The sequence below is a fragment of the Staurois parvus genome, unplaced genomic scaffold (assembly GCF_062004578.1).
Source record: "Staurois parvus isolate SC_StPar_1 unplaced genomic scaffold, SC_StPar_1.0 ptg000087l, whole genome shotgun sequence".
NCBI classification, from domain to species: Eukaryota; Metazoa; Chordata; class Amphibia; order Anura; family Ranidae; genus Staurois; species Staurois parvus.
In genome coordinates, this window is record NW_028317883.1 from 4,524,942 (window position 1) to 4,539,467 (window position 14,526).

Consider the following 14,526-nt stretch of genomic DNA (forward strand, 5'->3'; position numbering starts at 1 on the left):
TGGAAGCCCCAAGACGTCAAGAAAAGACTTGTAGTAAGAATTGGTAAAACCGTCAGGTCCTGGACTTTTACCCGGTTTCAATTGCGCAATAGCTTGTTGAAGTTCATGCGACGTCAGAGCTCCCTCTAAATCCTTCACTTGTGATCTAGATATCGATTTAGGAAGATATTGTTTAAGGAATTGCTGTATAATGGTCTTACGTGGCCTAGTATCACCGGTTGGTTTGGATGGTAGGGGTAAGTTATAAAGGTTAAAATAATACTCCTCAAATTCCTTCGCAATATCCGACGACAATTTCAGTGAGTTACCAAATTTAGAATGGAGCAGATATACGTGCCGAGCAGCTTTTTTAGATTGTAAAGCCCGGGCAAGAAATTTTCCACTCTTATTGCCATGTTCATAGAAAAGTTTTTGTTGTAGAGTAAAATTGCGTTTCGTTTTCTTTTCCACTAACTCGCGGAGTTGTTTACGTGCGTGCTCTAGCTCAGTAGCGCATCTCAAGGCCATTGATCGTTTATGAGAGCACTCAAGTGTACGAACTTTATGCAATAAAGAGTTGAACGATGCTAGAGCCTGACGTTTTCGTGTTGCTGAGATAGACATTAGAAGACCACGTATCACACATTTGTGTGCTTCCCACCGTATGAGAGGGGACGTTTCCATGGATGTGTTTTCCTGAAAATAGTTTTTCAGGGCATCACGGATCTGGGGGACAACCGATGCATCCGTAAGGAGAAATGGGTCCAGTCTCCATATTTTGGAAATACCTGGTGTATCCGGAAATTGCAAGGTTATCATAATTGGATGATGATCCGAAAGGATCTTTGGTTCGATCGAGGCAGACTTCAGGGTATATAGATCGTTTTGCGAGATGAAGAAATAGTCTATTCTAGAATAGCGGTCGTGAGGAGCAGAGTAAAATGTATAGTCTTTGCCCGATGGGTGAAGAGTACGCCAGGTATCATGTAGGAGAAGATCTTTCAGTTCAATTTTTATTTGTTTAAGTGCTTTGAATGGAATGGATGAGACCCCTGAGGAGGTATCTTCCAATGGATTCAGCGCTACATTAAAATCGCCACCAAAAATCAAGATACCTGATTGAAACGTAGCAAGTAACTTGGCGATTTTACGAAAAAAACATACCTGTGCTGTATTGGGACTGTAAATGTTGACTAAGGTAAGTGGTTTATTAAAGAGGGTGCCTTTGAGAAAAAGGAACCTCCCCTCAGGATCCTCGAGCGATTCAGTAAGTTCAAACGGGAGCGTTTTAGAGAATAAAATGGATACCCCTTTGGCCTTCACCTCCGCATTAGCTGAATGATATGCCGTGGGATAGTGAATATTTGAGAATCTAGGGACTTGGTCTGCCCGAAAATGAGTTTCTTGGATAAAGAGCACATCTGCATGAAGGCTTTTCATATAAGTGAGAAGTTGCGAACGTTTTTCAGGTATATTTAGGCCCCTCGCATTAAGAGAGGCCACGGAGAGTGTACGAGTCGACCGATTAGATACGTGGTTAGTAGTCATCATGTCATTTACCCAAAAGGGTTGCTTAAGGGCTATAAGTATACCAGATGAGTCTCACAGCAGCAGGGAGAGAAAAAAAAAAAAAAAAAAAGGGGGGGAGGGGGGAAGGGAGGGGGGTATAGAGGGGGGTGGGTTAAGGGAGGACAGGGAAGGTGATGAGGAGGGGAAAGAGACTAGTATACAGAATAGAAAAAGGCTAGTAGAAAGTTTCAGAATGTTGGAGAAGAGGAGAAGTTATTACGGGAAAGAGTCAAGGAATGTGGCAAAGAAGAAGAGAAGTGTCAGGTGTATGTCATATAAACCCATATACATGTATTGAGCTATCTTCTTTCAATTTCCTGTAAAGACTAGAATCCAGAGGCAGAATAGTCCAGCTATTCTTTCTCATAATACAACTCCCAATACTTAGTTGTTAGCAATATGATAGCTGGGAGTCTGAAATTACAGTCGGAGAAGTGTCAAACCCAGAGACGGCCGAATTGGCAATGTTAAGTACAATCTGAAAGAGGCCAAACTCTCCTGAATAAAAAGGTGTAGAGGGGAAATAATCCAACATGAGGCGTCCTTGACACATATACGTAGGTGGGAAGTAGCTAATTTGTATCGAGAGATAAGAGGTGTGTAACAGGGGGAGTATGCAGACTAGAAGTAAAAGAAGTAACAGCCTATTAAGCAAAATATTATAGGTAAGCACCTAGACCACATCAAGGCTCATAAACAAAGACGTGTAATGTTAGGTACGGTAGAGAGTGCATATCTAAGGAGAAGACCTGTACGTTATGGATATACATCAGAAAATTTTGGCCAGCTCCAGAAAATGGAAAGTTCAGTTACGTGAACCATAAATTTAAGTATTGATAAGTTATGTCATCAGTTAACCATAAAGTAATCTCTAAACTGTCTTAACCTGAAAGGTACATTAAACCGTGCCTATTAAGTAAGTGAGTCACTTGAAAGTGGTCATCCTAGGCCATATGCATTTCAACTATTAATATTTACGTTACATGAAACAGTGCATAACAGTAGCAATAACATCACTTATGATTGTTCTAGGAAGTCGGTCACCGACCAAACATTGTCAGTCACCCTTTCCCAGATACAATGTAGATCTTAGTTCCAAACGAGGAAACTTGTTTAGTGCCTCACTCTCCACCACCCACGAAACATAGATAGGTTAGTAGAGGGGAAGAGTCCACGATCCGTGACCCAACACAAGCTCCCAGTCAAAACAGGTAACTGTGTAGGGCCAAGTTAGACCCGTCTACATAGTGAACTATAAACGAGAATATCAAATAGAACGATCCCAAATTTCAAATCTAAAACACCATCATAATCATAGCTAGATAGAGGGTATGTAACCTGTCAGAAACCACATTGGCAATTAAGGTATTCCAAATGCTATGTAGGGAGAGAACAATTTAGGAAGAGCGAAGGAATAGTGCGAGTATCAAACGAATACTTTGTCTACAGTGATCCAACTATAAGAGAAGGGTCAGGGGAAGGTTTGTATAATGGTACAAAAAAAAAAAAAAAAAAAAAAAAAAAAAAAATGGCATTGAGTCCTATGAATCAACCCCATTATATCATCTCTCAAGGCACAGCTGGAGCGAGAGACACAACATATTACGAGAATGATCTGCGTAAGCCAATATCCCCTGCCACCTTAAGGATAGGTAAAATAAATGTAAAGGCTAGTCCGGAAATCTCAATGCTCCCATAGAATCTGTTTCCAAGATCATGACAAGGAACATTGCGGAACCATGATCCTAAGAAACATAAAACCTAGGATCCCAGAGACTCCCCATCCAAGTGCACCATGTACCCCTACAATGGGACTTGGAGAGGAAGGCAACAATCCAAAAGAGGGCCTAGCCCATGTCCCCGGAACTCAAGCCTAACTTCACTCCTGTAACCGGCAGGGTTCGTAAGGAAATGTGGTAGACCCTTACCGACCAAGCAGATAATCTTTAACACCCCTAGGTGCACAATCAAGGCCACCAGAAAACTTATCCCCACCTCGTTCTTTTTTATCACACAATAGGATACCTTAGCTGATATATGCCAACAAAACCAACATTTACCACAGATAGACAGCATACATATAAAAGTTGACAATGTGATGCGATACACATACCCTTAAGTCCAGGCTTCAGAAGTATGAATGACGTCAAATAAAGCGTATAATGGAACCTTGGCTAAAATCAACAGAAATGAGAAAGAAAGAGAAAACAACTAAAAAAAAAAACAACAAGTCTTTCTTTTCTCCTTTTTCTTTCCCCTAAACGCATACGATCCACCAGTAGAGCAGCTTCAGGGTACGGGGGAGTGTTTACTCAGAAGCATTGAGAAGTGATAACAAGGAGAAGTCATTCATGACGTGCCTTGCGGTGCGCAGGTGAAGATGGTAGACTGTCGCCGGTAATGAGCCTTCTACATACCGGAGAAGTTGAGGTTTGGTGAGATGATTTGCGTCGTCTGTCTCCGGTAGAGAGGCCATTAGACTGTGCCTCCATGGGGCCTTCATCTAGTTGCACTTGTCGAATAGGGTCATTGGACCAATTAGGTATGACCGGTAGTGGGATATTCATGGTTTCACAGAATGGTGCAAGATCTTCCGGAAATCTCATGAGAGCAGATCTCCCTAAATGTGTTGCAGAGAGGCCAAACGGGAACTTCCAACGGTAGGCAATACCTTTAGAGCGAAGTATATCTAGAAGCGGGCGCAGGTCTTTCCTGCGTTGCAGGGTGAGATGGGAGAGATCTTGAAACAATTTGATTTCAACGTCTTGGTAGAGCAAGCGTTGTTTGTCTCGAGCTCTGCGTAAAATATCCTCTTTAAGGCGGAAGTCGACGAGACAGCAAACTATATCTCTCGGTGGGTCAGAATCCCTGCCTTTAGGCCGCAAAGCCCTGTGTAGGCGCTCGAACTCAATTGGAGATTCATGCGGCCTTTCTAAAAGATCATTAAAGATAGATAAAATAGCTTGGGTTACTTGGCTAGGCTCGATTGCTTCAGGCACACCGCGCACTCTTAAGTTATGTCGTCTACCCCTATTGTCCAGGTCTTCAATGTGACGATCGAGCTCCCTTAAGTGCGAGGTGTGCGAGTCAACCTGCGTGCGCATATCATGAAAAGCAAGACCTTGCATATGAACTGTGTCTTCTACTGCGTCCAGTCTGTGAGCCACTGCCTGCATGTCGATATGTAACTCAGCTATCGCCGCAGAAAGGGTCCCTTTAATATCTGATGCAATCGCTTTCAAATCCCCCATGGTGAGAGGGGGAGGATCAGAGCGTCCAGGTGCAGTAGCTGTTGACAAGCTCATTGGCTGCGAGGGAATTTCTTTTGCAGGCGAATGTAGTGGGGAGGCAAGGGTGGAAGAATCTGTTTGATCCGGAGTGAGAGAACGGAATAATTCCGGGATGCCTCGATTAGCAGGACCACCTGTACGGCGTGGGGATCTGGAGCGAGGAGCGTTAGCTTTCCTGTCTGCTTTCCCCATTTTAGCAGCGATTCCTTGTCATGTACGCGTAGCCCCACCTACGTGTGTCAAGGCTCAGGGTATTAAGTTGCCATTTTCTTTGGGGTCATGCTGGAACCCCCAAAACAGGAAAATGAAGATGTGGGTAGGTAGATGCAAACACGCCCTAATTCGCACTGAAAACCTCCACGGGCTGGGGAGGATAGGCAAAGCAGGAGAGACACTGAAAATTGCTGTGTGGATATAGTGATTATCACTGTCGTCTCTCTATATGAATCTACAGGGGAAGAATCTTCAGTAGGCCTAACCTCAGCACAGCTCCCTGCTGTGTGGGCTATAGCAAGGCCTCTACCATGTGCCGGTGGTCCCTGGGTTTGTGTGGGGGCTGCCCCGATGGGCCCTGGACTAGTGACAGAAGACTTTGGGAGGAGGTATAGGTGCCTGGGTAGTGCGCTGACCGTGATTGGGATCACCTTCAATCTGTGCTCTGGTGGTGAAGGATCTGTGCTCACTGGGCCGCACTAGGCCTCACCACCCCTGTGTCACTGATGGGGGGGAGGGAGGAAGATGATGATGCCCCTCCGGCGCGGATCGCCAGAACCAGAGGGGAGACAAGTAAGCTGCTCCCTGCACGCGCGGAAGGGGGGGTGACCAGCCGTCCCCCTTCCCGCTCCCGACTCACCACCACCAGCTGATCCGAAGGAGGATGCCGCGGCTGCACCTAGCCGCAGCAGGCCGCACCGGGTCGTCACCGCAGGACGGCGCCCGAAGCGCTCAAGACTTCTCAACCGCACTGCAGCAGGGACGGGTGAGTAACCCGCTCGCCCCCGCCCTCCTATACGACCTGGATGCCTGATGATGGAGAGGAATCCCGCCGGAGCTCCCTGTCATGCGACTCGTCCGGTCGCCATCTTGGACACGCCCCCATTCCAGACTATTTTCTATTCAAAATGGTAAAAAATTGTGCACTTTTTGAGATCTTTTAATATATTTTCCCAGATATGGCCTTTGTTGTTATGTCATAGTGTGAGAAAAGCTAAATAAAATCAACCAAAAATAAATAAATAAACAAAATACACTCTGTGGAGTTTGCTAACTGTAAGTGCATCAGGACAGAAGTGCAGTGGACAAGGTGCATAGTTAAAACAATTTACTATCCATCTGCAAACCCACCTCTTCCAAATCCAGACATAATCCTTCCAATATAACACCCACTGAAATCAAAGCACTGCAAAGTCTATCCAAAAGCATAACGCAATCATAAAAACCAGCTACACTATAGTAGTGCAAGACTAAACAGGTTACCATAAAGAAGCATACCCTTTACTATCTAATTCCAATTCTTACATAAAACTATACAAAAATCCTATGCCCAACTTCACAATAAAACTTTGCACTCTTGTCAACCATGCTTAATGTGTTGGTGTCCACAACAAAGTTATGCTGTCTTTCTTATCAAAGACATCTTCAACACTCCATACTTTTCCCACTTGCCTAAAATATATAAGGATCCCACCAATCCCCCTGGGCGTCCCATTGTGGCATCCATGGAAAGGGTCATTGTGGCCTTTTGCTCTATGTAGCCCACTTTCTACACCCTATAGCGACCTCCTTACCATCTTTCATCTGAGACAGCACCCATCTTTTGGAGAAACTACACCCCACACATGGGAACCTACCTACCACTGGGTATTGTTTAATATATGTTCCTTGTATCACTTATCCCACATGAGATAGGCCTCTGTTTCCTCTCCACTGACCCGAATCTCAATAACTAACAAGCCAGTTTTATCCTTAGAGTCATACAATTTTGCCTAGAACATACTTACTTTAAATTTGATAGCCATTACTACATCCACAATACCAGGACTGCCATGGGAGCTCACTTTGCACTAGTGCCAACCTCACCATGGGCAACTGGGAACTCCAGTACACACAGGTTAATAACTGCTTTATAAATACTGTATTTCCGCAGTGCTCACACACAAATCCTTTGTGCAACAAATGAACATAAAAGAAGTAAATTACATGTATAACAATAAAACAAGACACTCACTCTATATTGTGAGCAGCATGTTGCTTCTGAGATGTGTTGTGTCAATGTTGCTAATGCAGTGCGAGCATGTGTGCTTAATAACAGGTACAACAGGAACAGGGCAAGGAAGAGGAGAACTAATCAACTTAACACAAACCCACCCTGGCCACTGGCAACCAGCATGTATGTAATTGTAAAACAATTGCTGATGACAGTGCACACTCCAGAGCAATGCCCTTGTACTAGTGACGTCACCTCCTGCCTGTATTATATTTTGATTTGGTACCGGCAATCTTTCTCAAGGAAGCAAGCTCAGAAGCAACATGATACTGGCAATATAGAGTGACTTGTTCTTTTATTATACATGTCATTTATTTTTTATGTTCATTTTTGCACAAAGGATTTGTAAATGAGAGTTGCAGGAATTGTTTATAGTGTTTGATTTGTGCTGCTTTTGGAGGTTTTAGGTTGTCTTCTCGCTGGCTGCCCCACAGATCTTTTTAACCACTCTCCCATTTGCACTTGAGTCATTTACTGTCAGTTTCCTAATAACCGCTTTGTCCGCCATTTTGTCTATTATGGTCATTATATAGATGATATTATTATCATCTGGGATGTGCCCGCCACATCTGTCATGGCTTTTGTACAGCTCTGCAATAACAACCACTTCAGCTTATCCTTCACACATGTACTGTATGTGATAAGTCTACATTTGCCTTCCTAGAGCTGGAACTACTGTAGGATGGATGCAAAATTATCACCAAGAATTATTTCAAGCCCACAGGAGCTCACTTGTACCATCCTTTCAACAGCTGTCACCATCCAAAATGGATCAAGAATATCCCAAAGAGTCAGTTTTACAGGTTAAAACAAAACTTACCAGGAAGGAAGACTATAGGCTACAGAGCAAAAGCATCACCAATACGTTTCGTACATAACTTACTGAGTGAAGTGTATTCTCACTACCTAAACATATGGAAATCTGTCACAAACACTGGTCTATTCTCCTGCAGGATCCTCGCCCCAAAACATCAATTCTCCACAAACTGTCAGGGAAAGCAAAGTACACGTAGGCGCCAGGGGCGGACTGACAACTCATGGGGCCCCCGGGCAATAGGGGATCATGGGGCCCCTGTGTCCTTGCCGAAACTCAAAAAAGCCTATGAAAAAGGTAGCAGGGGCATCTCATGGGGCCCCCTACTGACCCCGGGCCCTCGGCAGGGCCCGAGTTTCCAAATGGTCAGTCCGCCTCTGGTAGGCGCACAGTTGTGCACCAGTGTCTGTTACTTGATAGTTGTACCACTACGCATGCGCACAGGCGTGCATGCAACTGTGCGTTCATGCATTTGTGCACTGGTGTGTGCGCGGACTGGCGCCAGGTGGGCTATTTAAACTAATGCTGCACTAGGAGTCACTGCCTTCTGGTCAACCCGTTCCCTCATCTGCTGTTTGTGTATCTTGACTCTGACTACGCTCTGCCTGCTCCCCTCCGCTATCTGCCTCTGGTTACTGACTTCTGGCCTGAACCTCGACTATCCGCTTGCCTGCTCCCTGTACCTGATCCGCCTGATAGATCTCGACCCGGCTTGTCTGACTTTGCTTCTTCCCCAGCCTGTGCCTTGCTATCCGTAGTCCTGCAAGAACCTGCCTGCCGCTGCTCCTGCTAACCTGAATCCTCCGCTGACCTGCATCCACAGCCAACCTGCATCCTGGTCGTCCAAACTACCCACCTGTCAGCCTGCCCTGCACTCGTGCTACTCCCGGCTCTCGTGTTCTCTGTCTACTCTATCAGACACACTGAGCATGAGCCGCAAGAGGACGCCCTTATCTCCATGTCAGGCTCCCTTACCAGGTACGTGACACAAGTCCAAGTTCTCCTATAGATAAGCTCTGATCATCAAGGGTGAAATAGCATGAAGAAAGCTCACCACCCCTCCCAAATCCACCAAATTACCCAGTCACTTTTTTATCAATCTCAATGAGATGCATAAATGCAAAGAAATTGCATTTATAGCACCGTACATGTAAGAATTAGTGATGGTCTGAACACCCCCATGCTCGGTTCATGGTAGAACATTCAAACCTAAAGAAAATTCTACCGTGAACATCAAACATAATGCAAGCCTGTGGGACTCAAACTTGTAAATTCAAAAGTGCCCATTTTGAAAGCTTACTGTATATGCAAGTTACTGGCCATAAAAGGAGTATGGTGACATCAATCAGTGAAAATAAAATTCAAAAAGAACAGTTTTTAAAGAGGCAGTCATTTTTCATTGCTTAAAGTAAAAAAAAGTGCAAAATTCCTTTAAATATCATTCCTGGGGGGTCCCCTTAAACTACTTGCAAAGTTGCACATCTGTACAATGTATAGAACCTGCTGCAGCAGGACGGACATTTAAAAAAAATTACATTTTTATAAAAAAAAAAACAACGTGGGGTCCCTCCCTTCAATCTATACCAGACCCTTTAGGTCTGGTAGGAAGGTTAGGAGGGAACCTACAGTAAAAAAATTTTAAAAAGTGCATGGTGTTCCCCCTAAAAGCCATACCAGGCCCTTTAGGCCTGCTGGACATTTAAGGGGAACCCCACCCCAAAAAAATGGAGGGAAAAAAGCATGGGGGTCCCCCCTATATTCCTACCAGACCCTTGATCCAAGAACAGACCTGTCAGGCCAGTAAAGGGGGGGGGACAGATGAGCGCCCCCCCCCCTCCCTGGGCCTTACCAGGCCACGTGCCTTTGGCATTCAGACATTGTCCCCATGCCGATGAGGACAAGGGCTTCTTCCTCACAACCCTGGCCCAGTGGCTGTGGGGGTCTGCGGGCAGGGGGGCTCATTAGCATTAGGGTACCCCTTTAAATAAGGGGGCACACTGATGCTGTCCCACCCTAGTGAATGAGTAAGGGATACTTGTAAAAGTGTGAAAAAATAAAGAGACCAGATTTTTGAAAAAATTCTTGAACAAAAAAAAAGTCCTTTATTAAGAAAAAAAAAAGCCAAAAAAAATGGCTTCAGCGTTGCAATCGATTGTTAATCATGGTCTCCAGCATTGTCATGCTGAAATAAAAAAAAACGATGCCTGCCGACCCATCCATTCAGCAAACACGCGAACATCCAATGTTCAGCTCGAACATATAGACCACCCCTAGTTAGCAATTCCAGCATAGACAAAAGACCTTTAAAACCAATGAGAAGATTTACTCCATCCCCACCTTTAAGATTTGCTCATCCCAGTTCATAATCTATTGCCTGACATGTTCTTGTGGCCTTCCTTACATGAACAGAACAATCTGAACACTAACTGCCAGATTTAGGGAACATAGGGGATTCATAGAAGACGTGAACCCCAAACATGGTATACGCTGACATTTTTCCAAATTCTATAAGAAATCCACTGAAGGTCTGCGTGTCTAGGTCATCAAATCCATACTGTTCTCTTCAGCTGAATGATTAAAAAAACTATATGAAAAAGAAAAAAAATAGATTTTTCCCTTGGGGTGCTTCTTGTCCACTGAGGGGCTAAATGAAGAAACTGAGACTGACACAGTCATTTAGACCTATACATTGATCTTGTAATCTGCAGAAAGAATGATGATACAGTATACAGAGATACAATATCTCTCTCCATCCTTTCACTGTTTCCTCTGGTATCTTTGATTAGTGCTCCCATCCTTTATATACTGTACCTTCACCTTCATTTTACACTGGCTATAGGATTTACAGTATTCTCATGCATTATGATCCGACCTCCTTCTTCCCTTACCAGTAGTGTAATCTCTCTGTTTCCCTCCCTTAGTCTTACTGTAATAATTGGATTCTACTCCATTAATGCATTTCCATTTTTAACTTTTTAATTCCGCCTGTCCGTACACTATTGTTCACTTTCAGTGTAGCCCATTGCTATTTTGCATAGCATTTCTCTTTATTGTTCTGATGAGCCTTACTGTCTTACTTTATTATAAATAGATCAGCACATCTGCATAGGGGTTTGGCTCGGGAAAAAGGCTGGGTGACTTAAAACATGTTGCTAGACTCCTCTTAGTGGTGTCTTAGGAAGTAACGTCACTTCCAGTCTACTGTACACTCCATAAACCATACCAGCTACTTCCTGATTCCACCAGCATCTGGATTTTACCAACAAAATCACTGCCAAACTGGGAATTTTGGCACAGGACACATTGAGCTGCGCACCTGAACTCTTTGATATGCTCTGATTCTTCCAAATATCTGAATGCTTTATCCTGATCTGGAATCTGGTGCACTGTTATTCCGAGATCAATACCACCCAAGTATGACTTTGATTATAAGCTAACGTTTACTGGCTAAATGTGAGTTGTTAATTTGCTGTTTTTATTAATAAATGTATCTTACTTTCTACATTCAGATCACACCCTCGATATATATTTATTTATGGCGACTTCAACATGCTTGACTTTAACTAGAATTCCAATACTGCAATTGCAAGCAGAAGCAGGAATGTAATGGAGACACTGAATGGTTTTTTTTGAAACAGTACTGACAAATGGGGATTGATTGTCTCATGTTGAGGTGGGAGAAAAGTTGGGCTTTAGTGATCATCAATGTCTTGGGTTTGATTTTAAAACAGGAACTGAAAAATCATACACAAAAACAAACAGGATTTAATTTCAAAACGACACATTTTGACAAAATGAGTGAATTTCTATTAAAAGGTTGGAGTAAAGTGAGGCAGCAGCCCAGGAGAATAACACTGCCTCCAAAAAAATGTATTTTCTCCCAATCCACTTTCTGGGCTTCCTTTCCCAGGGATTGGCTGAGATCAGATAAATATTCATAACTCTGTGGCTGAATTTTTCCAGAGGCAAACCACCAAGCTTTCAGAGATCTGGACAGACCTACAAAATAGATTGCTGCTCCAATTAGTACTGCACAGCCAAAAACTACATTTAATCGACTAGAGCAGGGTACTACAAAAATTTGTGTTCTTATTTGGTATATGTTCCTCAGGGCAGTACCCTGCCCCCCATGCCATTTGTTTGACAATCCCTTGTCTGATAGCTAAGAAAATGTTAGTTACTGTTTTTTAACATTCGGTTTCCTTTAACTTCAATTGGGCTTTGAATTGGAACCCAACATTTAGTCATGCAAACCCTCTTCAAATAGAACCCATTTATATTCAGCACATCCCTAGTGATGGACAGTGTTGGCCTTTCACAACACAGCATATTGTAATAAGCCCTGGAGTTCAGTTTCTGTCCCATCAGACCAAAAACATTTTTATGTTTTTTTATGTTCTCCACTTATCTTTTTTGCAAACTCAGAATTTACATATTTTCTCCTTTTACCTGTTCACCTCTGTAGCTCTGTAGAACATTAGATATAATCAATTATGTAGCAGAAAAATACAAAAAAGAAACTTATTTCCTCCACTGAATATACAGTATATTTGTTTTTGCCCAGCGTAATTATGAACTAGAAAGTAGTGGTCAGAAGGGCCACTTAACAAATCACCATAATGCCAAGTGTAAGCATCCTTCTTCCCCCCACACACAGGAAGCCTATGTCACCTTCAAGGGTCAAATGGAGACACTGCATTTAAAGGTGGGACTTACAGTGCAAGAATCTTTGTACCTTAACATCTTGCAGCCTAACTCCAGCTTGGATTAAATCAGTTTTAAGTTCTGACTCATCCCTAGTTACGAATGCTTCTCAACTGCATATATAAACACCATACCCATTTACCTAGTTCCTGTGCCACAATCTTTTTTTTAATAATAATTTTAATAGCTCTTTGGGGAATGTGCAGAATTTGGGGATATTTTTGTTTTTAATTTCAAAATGATTCTTCTCTAGGACTTTATCTCAGTTTATTTTTATTTTTTATTGGCCCTCATTATGCTGTTCATTTATGTTGCCCTGCATAGCTCCCACCACCAGCGAAAGAAAGATATTCCTCTGGAAAGATTCTTGCATAGCATTACCCAACAGTGAAAAAAGTGTGTGTATGTATATATATATATATAGTAGGGTGAGTCACTCCTATCAGCTTCCTGTCAATCTAAAAAAATACCATTGGAAATTCTCATAGATAGTGGGTTTCTATAGATCCCCCAATATCATACTTAAAAAAAGGAATGAGATATCCTCCTGATGCAAAAAATCTTTACTTCAAAAATCCATGCGTGTACTGTGTGTGTAGATAATAGTTCCAATTCCATTTTTGGATACTGTGATTTACATGGAAGGAGGACAGATTGAATTTAGTCTCTACGTGAAGCCCATGGACAGGAACTGGCTCCTATTGTTTGACAGCTTTCATCCACCACACATTTTAGCTCTTTCATTAGAAGTTAGTTGTGCAGTGTGACAAGGATAGTTAGAAACAAAGCACAATGTGCAAAACGATTGGATGAAATGTGTAAAAAATTCAGGGATTGAGATTATCTGGAAAAAAACTGTACAACACGAGATGAAGAGAATAGAATCAAGTAATGCTGTGGAAGTGTCACATAGGGACAGGCGGAGAAAATATTTACCCTTCTCGATGCAATACCATGGTACAATGAAGAGTTTTTAAGATCATAAAAACACACTGGCCCCTATTGCAGAAATCCTGTCCAGAGATTGAGGATTTTCAAGTAGTATCCTTAAAAGCTTACCATAAAAACAGAACATTACGGGACATGTTAATACATACCGGTATTTTCTGGGCTACAAAAGTGAGACAAAGAGAAAGTTTTTAAGCAGTAAAAGAAATGGATGTTTTCCATGCCTTACCTGTATGCAATATGGACTAATGAACAAAGGAGAATTTTTCACACACCCCATTAGTGGTCAAAAATACAGGATACATGGGCATTATACATGTCAATCATCTTATGTGATTTATATGTTATCTTGCCCCTGCAATTTATTATAACTGGGGAAGTACACAAAAAAATCAAAGGCCATTTGTCACAGCATCATTGTTCAATTAGTGTAGACATACCAGGGTTACCTGCACCCAAACATTCCATATTTCATAGAACATTACATAATCATAAAGACACAGATCTCAGGTTTGTGATTTTGGAGGAAATCCCAAGAAACAGGAGACTAGTGGATAGGATTTTTATACTAAAACAAAAAGAAGCCTGGTGGCATGCATCCAAGTGGCTTAAACAGGTATTATGATTTATATCTATTCTTGTGATTTTTGGGTGGTTGTATTTTGTATATAATAATTTTGCATACATTAGTTTGTAAATATTTTTCAGTATATTTTCTACTATTTGATTTTTTTTAGATGACAACGGAATTGGAACGATTGTTCACAGTAGAATAATGGGCAATCATTAAAGTGTTACTAAACCCAGGACCCTGCATTCACTATATCTGGTCTCCCACAGTACACACAACATGGAAATGCAGTTATTTTAGTAAATATAAATTGCTAAATACCTTTTCACATCAGCAGCTAGAGCAGTCTTGTGGCTTCTATCAGTGTCCAGATGAGCACTGGTTA